The following is an 8,076-nucleotide window of genomic DNA, read 5'->3' as shown; positions in this document are numbered from 1 at the left end:
CTGTTCCATCTCCTGGTGCCATACCCGTCTACTGGAAGGATAGAAGAAAAAACTACCTGTGCATCCAGTTCCTTTACTTTCTTCCCCAACTCTTCAAAGTCCTTGCAGATTGTCGGTAGATCCTTCCTTGCCGTAAAACTATTTCACGTTCCTGGAGTTCCGTTTATAGGCGACAATTTCAGATTCAACACAAAGACTCCCAGGTAGTGGTAACTTTGGCATCAGGTTTTTTAAGGCTCATTGCTAAGTTTGGTTTGAGCCCCATCTAATCAATAACTGCAGAGAATCTGTATAGTTTCATGAAATGAAAAGGTGATGTCAGAAGTGGGATTTGAACCCACGCCTCCAAGAGAGACTGCGACCTGAACGCAGCGCCTTAGACCGCTCGGCCATCCTGACTTCATCACGATGCAGTGTCTTGGCAATATTGATTGTAGTCATGCCTTGACCTAAATACTCCACAATTTGTTGCTTCTCAGCAGCCGACACATCCTTTTTCTTTCCCATTTTGGCGGTGCATTATCATGCATGAAAATGATCTTGCTGCGTAAAGCACGCTTCCTCTTGAACCATGGCAGGAAGTGTTGTTTTAGAAACTCCACATAGATTATGGAGTTCATCTTTACCCCTTCAGGCATCATAAAGGGGCTGACAATCTCTCTCCCCATGATTCCAGCCCAAAACATTACTCCACCTCCTCCTTGTTGGCGCCTTAGCTGTGTTTTCTTGGGGTGTCCATCAACCAGCCATCCTCCACTCCATCCATCTGGACCATCGAGCGTTGCACGGCACTCATCTGTGAACAAAACAGTTTGGAAGTCAGTCTTCATGTATCGTTTAGCCCACTGCTTGTGTGCAGTGGATAGAGGTGGTCGACAGGATGGCTTACGCACAGCTGCAAACCTCTGAAGGACCCTGCATCTTGTTGTTCTGGGGATGTTGGAGGCACCAGCAGCTTCAAAAACTTGTCTGCTGCTATGACAAGGCATTTTTGCAGCTGCTCTTTTAACTTTACGCAATTGTCTATTGGAAAGAGTCCTCAATTTTTCCTTATCAGCACGCACACGTGTGTGCTGGGAATCAGCTACATACTTCTTGATTGTGCGATGATCACGATGAAGTGTCTTGGCAATACTCATTGTAGTCATGCCTTGACCTAAATACTCAACAATTTGTTGCTTCTCAGCAGCCAACACATCCTTTTTCTTTCCCATTTTGACATAAAATGTAGGCTGCTTAATAATGTGGAACAGCATTCTTAAGTAGTCTTGCCTTTATTTGGACACACCTGCCAAACTAATTTGCACAGGTATCTGCAATTGCTTACAGTGATATAAAGAGCCCTGACACACATCACCATCAATGAGTTTAAATGACAAACAAAAAAATTCCAACCTTATCACTCCTAAACTCTTTTTGCATAATAATTTGGAACACAGTGTAGAAACTGTGGTGTAATACAGTTGGCCTGATTTATTCACTAGTCTCCCAAAAATAGGGAGATTTATATTGCCAATCAGTGCATCTGCGCCAGTCCTGTCTGTGGTATCTCTGTCAGTCATTTTCTGACACAGAAACTATACTGTAATACAGTGGGCCAGATTTAGTCACTAGTCTCCCTCGACCAAAATTGTGCCGCTAATTATAGACCTGTCTCTAATCTTTTCTTCATCTCTAAACTCCTCGAACGCCTGGTCCACTCCCGACTTACCCGCTATCTCTCAGATAGCTCTCTTCTCGACCCTCGTCAATCTGGTTTCCGCTCTTTACACTCTACTGAAACTGCCCTCACTAAAGTCTCTAATGACCTATTAACAGCTAAATCTAATGGTCACTACTCCATGCTAATTCTCTTGGATCTCTCCGCAGCATTCGACACTGTGGATCATCAGCTCCTCCTCACTATGCTCCGCTCCATCGGCCTCAAGGACACCGTTCTCTCTTGGTTCTCCTCCTATCTCTCTGACCGATCCTTCACTGTATGTTTTGCTGGTTCCTCCTCCTCTCACCCTCCCCTTACTGTTGGGGTTCCTCAAGGATCAGTCCTAGGCCCCCTTCTCTTCTCTTTGTATACTGCCCCTATTGGTCAAACAATCAGTAGATTTGGTTTCCAGTACCATCTCTATGCTGACGACACCCAATTATACACTTCTGCTCCTGTTATCACGCCGACCTTTTTAGAAAACACCAGTGATTGTCTTACCGCTGTCTCTAACATCATGTCCTCCCTCTATCTGAAACTGAACCTGTTAAAAACTGAACTCCTCGTGTTCTCTCCCTCTACTAACCTACCTTTGCCTGACATTGCTATCTCCGTGTGCGGTTCCACCATTACTCCAAAGCAACATGCCCGCTGTCTTGGGGTCATCCTTGATTCCGAGCTTTCATTCACCCCCCACATCCGATCACTGGCTCGCTCTTCTTATCTGCATCTCAAAAATATTTCTAGAATTCGCCCTTTTCTTACTTTCGACTCTGCAAAAACTCTTACTGTCTCACTTATTCATTCTCGTCTGGACTATTGTAACTCTCTACTAATCGGCCTCCCTCTTACCAAACTCTCCCCTCTCCAATCTGTCCTGAATGCTGCAGCCAGGATCATATTCCTCGCCAACCGCTACACCGATGCCTCTACCTTGTGCCAGTCTTTACACTGGCTACCCATCCACTCCAGAATCCAGTACAAAACTATTACCCTCATCCACAAAGCACTCCATGGCTCAGCACCACCCTACATCTCCTCTCTGGTCTCAGTCTACCACCCTACCGGTGCCCTCCGCTCCGCTTATGACCTCAGGTTAGCATCCTCAATAATCAGAACATTACACTCCCGTCTCCAAGACTTTACACGTGCTGCACCGATTCTTTGGAATGCACTAGGTTAATACGATTAATCCCCAATCCCCACAGTTTTATGCGTGCCCTAAAAACTCATTTGTTCAGACTGGCCTACCGCCTCAATGCATTAACCTAACTATCCCTGTGTGGCCTATTAAAAAAAAACAAAAAAACAACATAATCAGGTTCCTCGCATCATGTTCTCATACACTTTATGCAGTTAATAGCACTCTGTGTCTGTACTGCTACATACTTAGGCAGTTAACTGGTTCATGCAGCTTTACATGAACACCCGAGCCTTACACTATGGCTGGTCCAAATAACTAAAGCAATTGTTACCATCCACCTCTCGTGCCTCCCCTTTTCCTCATAGTTTGCAAGCTTGTGAGCAGGGCCCTCTGTCATGAATCCCCAATGGCTAGGGATAGCAAGGGACAAGCAAAGTAATACAAAATATCGGACGAGCTCTAGGGTGATGGAACCTGGGCTGACCGCTGCCCTACGCCTGACAAAAGCAACTAGAGATAGCCAGGGAGCGTGCCTACGTTGGTTCTAGACGCCATGCACCAGCCTAAGAGCTAACTAGTACTGCAGAGAAAATAAAGACCTCACTTGCCTCCAGAGGAATGAACCCCAAAAGGTATAGTTGCCCCCCACATGTATTGACGGTGAAATGAGAGGAAGGCACACACATAGAGATGATATATATAGGTTCAGCAGATTGAGGCCCGCTGTAAACTAGAAAGCAGAACGATACAAAAGGGGTCTGAGCGGTCAGCAAAAAACCCTAATCAAAAAACCATCCTGAGATTACAAGAACCCATGTGCCAACTCATGGCACATGGGGAGAACCTCAGTCCACTAGAGCTACCAGCTAGCATAGAGACATAATAAGCAAGCTGGACAAAAAAACCAACAACTGAAAATCAGCACTTAGCTTATCCTGAAAGATCTGGGAGCAGGTAGGCAGGAACCAAACAGAGCACATCTGAATACATTGATAGCCGGCAAGGGAATCACAGAAAGGCCAGGTAAAATAGGAAACACCCAGCCTCTGATGGACAGGTGGAAACCAAAGGCCGCAACCCACCAAAGTCACCCAGTACCAGCAGTAACCACCAGAGGGAGCCCACAAACAGAATCCACAACAGTACCCCCCCCTTGAGGAGGGGTCACCGAACCCTCACGAGAACCCCCAGGGCGATCAGGGTGAGCTCTATGGAAGGCGCGGACCAAATCAGTCGCATGAACATCGGAGGCGACCACCCAGGAATTATCCTCCTGACCATAACCCTTCCACTTAACCAAATACTGGAGTTTGCGTCTGGAAACACGAGAATCCAAGATCTTCTCAACAACATACTCCAACTCTCCCTCCACCAGCACCGGAGCAGGAGGCTCAACCGAAGGAACAACGGGCACCTCATACCTCCGCAACAATGACCGATGGAACACATTATGAATAGCAAACGATGCTGGGAGATCCAAACGAAAAGACACAGGGTTAAGAATCTCCGAGATCCTATAAGGACCGATGAACCGAGGCTTGAACTCAGGAGAAGAGACCTTCATAGGGACAAAACGAGAAGACAACCACACCAAATCCCCAGCAAGAAGTCGGGGACCCACGCGGCGATGGCGATTAGCAAACTACTGAGTCTTCTCCTGAGATAACTTCAAATTGTCCACCACCTGATTCCAAATCTGATGTAGCCTGTCCACCACCACGTCCACTCCAGGACAATCCGAAGACTCCACCTGACCAGAGGAAAAACGAGGATGAAACCCCGAATTACAAAAAAAAGGAGAGACCAACGTGGCAGAACTAGCCCGATTATTAAGAGCAAATTCGGCCAGTGGCAAAAAAGCAACCCAGTCATCTTGATCAGCAGAAACAAAACACCTCAAATAAGTTTCCAAGGTCTGATTAGTTCGCTCCGTCTGGCCATTCGTCTGAGGATGGAATGCAGACGAGAAAGACAAATCAATGCCCATCTTGGCACAAAACGTCCGCCAAAATCTGGACACAAACTGGGATCCCCTGTCAGAAACGATATTCTCCGGAATCCCATGCAAACGGACCACGTTCTGAAAAAACAAAGGGACCAACTCAGAGGAGGAGGGCAACTTAGGCAAAGGCACCAAATGAACCATCTTAGAAAAGCGGTCACACACAACCCAGATAACGGACATTTTCTGTAAAACCGGAAGATCAGAAATAAAATCCATGGAAATGTGCGTCCAAGGCCTCTTCGGGATGGGCAAGGATAACAACAACCCACTGGCCCGAGAACAGCAAGGCTTAGCTCGAGCACACACTTCACAAGACTGCACAAAGGTACGCACATCCCTAGACAAGGAAGGCCACCAAAAAGACCTGGCCACCAAGTCTCTAGTACCAAATATTCCAGGATGACCAGCCAACACAGAAGAATGGACCTCGGAGATGACTCTACTGGTCCAATCATCCGGAACAAACAGTCTTTCTGGTGGACAACGATCCGGTTTATCCACCTGAAACTCCTGCAATGCACGTCGCAAGTCTGGGGATACGGCGGACAATATTACCCCATCCCTAAGGATACCAGTAGGCCCAGAGTCTCCAGGAAAGTCAGGCACAAAACTCCTGGAAAGAGCATCTGCCTTCACATTCTTTGAACCTGGCAGGTATGAAACCACGAAATTGAAACGAGAAAAAAACAAAGACCAACGAGCCTGTCTAGGATTCAAACGCCTGGCAGACTCAAGGTAAATGAGATTCTTGTGATCAGTCAAGACCACCACACGATGTTTAGCACCCTCAAGCCAATGACGCCACTCCTCAAATGCCCACTTCATGGCCAAAAGCTCCCGATTACCCACATCATAATTGCGCTCGGCGGGCGAGAATTTTCTAGAGAAGAATGCACATGGCTTCATCACCGAGCCATTAGAACTTCTCTGTGACAAAACCGCCCCCGCTCCAATCTCGGAAGCATCAACCTCAACCTGAAAAGGAAGTGAAACATCTGGTTGACACAACACAGGAGCAGAAGAAAACCGGCGCTTAAGTTCCTGAAAGGCCTCCACGGCCGCAGGAGACCAATCAGCAACATCAGCACCCTTTTTAGTCAAATCAGTCAAAGGTTTGACAATACTGGAAAAATTAGCAATGAACCGACGATAAAAATTAGCAAACCCCAAGAACTTCTGAAGGCTCTTAACAGATGTAGGTTGTGTCCAGTCACAAATAGCCTGAACCTTGACGGGATCCATCTCAATAGTAGAAGGAGAAAAAATGTACCCCAAAAAAGAAATCTTCTGGACTCCGAAGAGACACTTTGAACCCTTCACAAACAAAGAATTGGCCCGCAGAACCTGAAACACCTTCCTGACCTGTAGAACATGAGACTCCCAATCATCAGAAAAGACCAAAATATCATCCAAATACACAATCATAAACTTATCCAGATATTCACGGAAAATATTGTGCATAAAGGACTGAAAGACTGACGGAGCATTGGAGAGTCCAAAAGGCATTACCAAATACTCAAAATGGCCCTCAGGCGTATTAAATGCGGTTTTCCACTCATCACCCTGTTTTATCCGCACCAGATTATACGCACCGCGAAGATCTATCTTAGTGAACCACCTAGCCCCCTTAATGCGAGCAAACAAATCAGTTAATAATGGCAATGGATACTGGTATTTGACTGTAATCTTATTCAGAAGACGATAATCTATACAAGGCCTCAGGGAACCATCTTTTTTTGCCACGAAAAAGAAATCTGCTCCCAGAGGGGACGAAGATGGACGAATATGTCCCTTTTCCAAGGACTCCTTAATATAATTCCGCATAGCAGTATGCTCTGGCAGTGACAGATTAAATAAACGACCCTTAGGGAACTTACTGCCAGGAATCAATTCTATAGCACAGTCACACTCTCTATGAGGAGGGAGCGAATTGAGCTTAGGCTCCTCAAAAACATCCCTATAGTCAGACAAAAACGCAGGGATCTCAGAAGGAGTAGATGAAGCGATTGAAATCGGAGGTGCATCATCATGAACCCCCTGACATCCCCAGCTTAACACAGACATTGTTTTCCAGTCCAGGACAGGATTACGAGTTTGTAACCATGGCAGACCAAGCACTAGTACATCATGTAAATTATACAGTACAAGGAAGCGAATCACCTCCTGATGAACGGGAGTCATGCGCATGGTCACTTGTGTCCAATACTGCGGTTTATTCATAGCCAATGGTGTAGAGTCAATTCTGTTATGGTTCTCAATGGCAAGAGAACATAGCCCAGCAAACATAAGAACTACCTCTTGGAAGGATGGAAACTAAACTGACCATGAACTAAACCTGCCGCACAACTAACAGTAGCCGGGTAGCGTAGCCTGCGTTTTATCCCTAGACGCCCAGCGCCGGCCGGAGGACTAACTAATCCTGGCAGAGGAAAATATAGTCCTGGCTCACCTCTAGAGAAATTTCCCCGAAAGGCAGACAGAGGCCCCCACAAATATTGGCGGTGATTTTAGATGAAATGACAAACGTAGTATGAAAATAGGTTTAGCAAAATTGAGGTCCGCTTACTAGATAGCAGGAAGACAGAAAGGGCACTTTCATGGTCAGCTGAAAACCCTATCAAAACACCATCCTGAAATTACTTTAAGACTCTAGTATTAACTCATAACATCAGAGTGGCAATTTCAGATCACAAGAGCTTTCCAGACACAGAAACGAAACTACAGCTGTGAACTGGAACAAAATGCAAAAACAAACAAGGACTAAAGTCCAACTTAGCTGGGAGTTGTCTAGCAGCAGGAACATGCACAGAAAGGCTTCTGATTACAATGTTGACCGGCATGGAAGTGACAGAGGATCAAGGCTAAATAGCGACTCCCACATCCTGATGGAAACAGGTGAACAGAGAGGATGATGCACACCAGTTCAATTCCACCAGTGGCCACCGGGGGAGCCCAAAATCCAATTTCACAACAGTACCCCCCCCTCAAGGAGGGGCACCGAACCCTCACCAGAACCACCAGGGCGATCAGGATGAGCCCTATGAAAGGCACGGACCAAATCGGAGGCATGAACATCAGAGGCAGTCACCCAAGAATTATCCTCCTGACCGTATCCCTTCCATTTGACCAGATACTGGAGTTTCCGTCTGGAAACACGGGAGTCCAAGATTTTTTCCACAACGTACTCCAACTCGCCCTCAACCAACACCGGAGCAGGAGGCTCAA

At 46.4% G+C, this 8,076-nt stretch overlaps 1 non-coding gene across 1 annotated transcript; it reads right to left on the bottom strand.

The window, feature by feature from the left end:
* Positions 1 to 316: 316 nt before the first annotated feature.
* Positions 317 to 399, bottom strand: TRNAL-CAG (transfer RNA leucine (anticodon CAG)). Its single transcript has one exon. It is a non-coding gene; the product is annotated as a tRNA-Leu (tRNA).
* Positions 400 to 8,076: the final 7,677 nt, after the last annotated feature.

The sequence above is a fragment of the Ranitomeya variabilis genome, chromosome 4 (assembly GCF_051348905.1).
Source record: "Ranitomeya variabilis isolate aRanVar5 chromosome 4, aRanVar5.hap1, whole genome shotgun sequence".
NCBI classification, from domain to species: Eukaryota; Metazoa; Chordata; class Amphibia; order Anura; family Dendrobatidae; genus Ranitomeya; species Ranitomeya variabilis.
The sequence above is the reverse complement of the archived record's forward strand: the minus strand, read 5'-3'. Positions and strand labels throughout refer to the sequence as shown.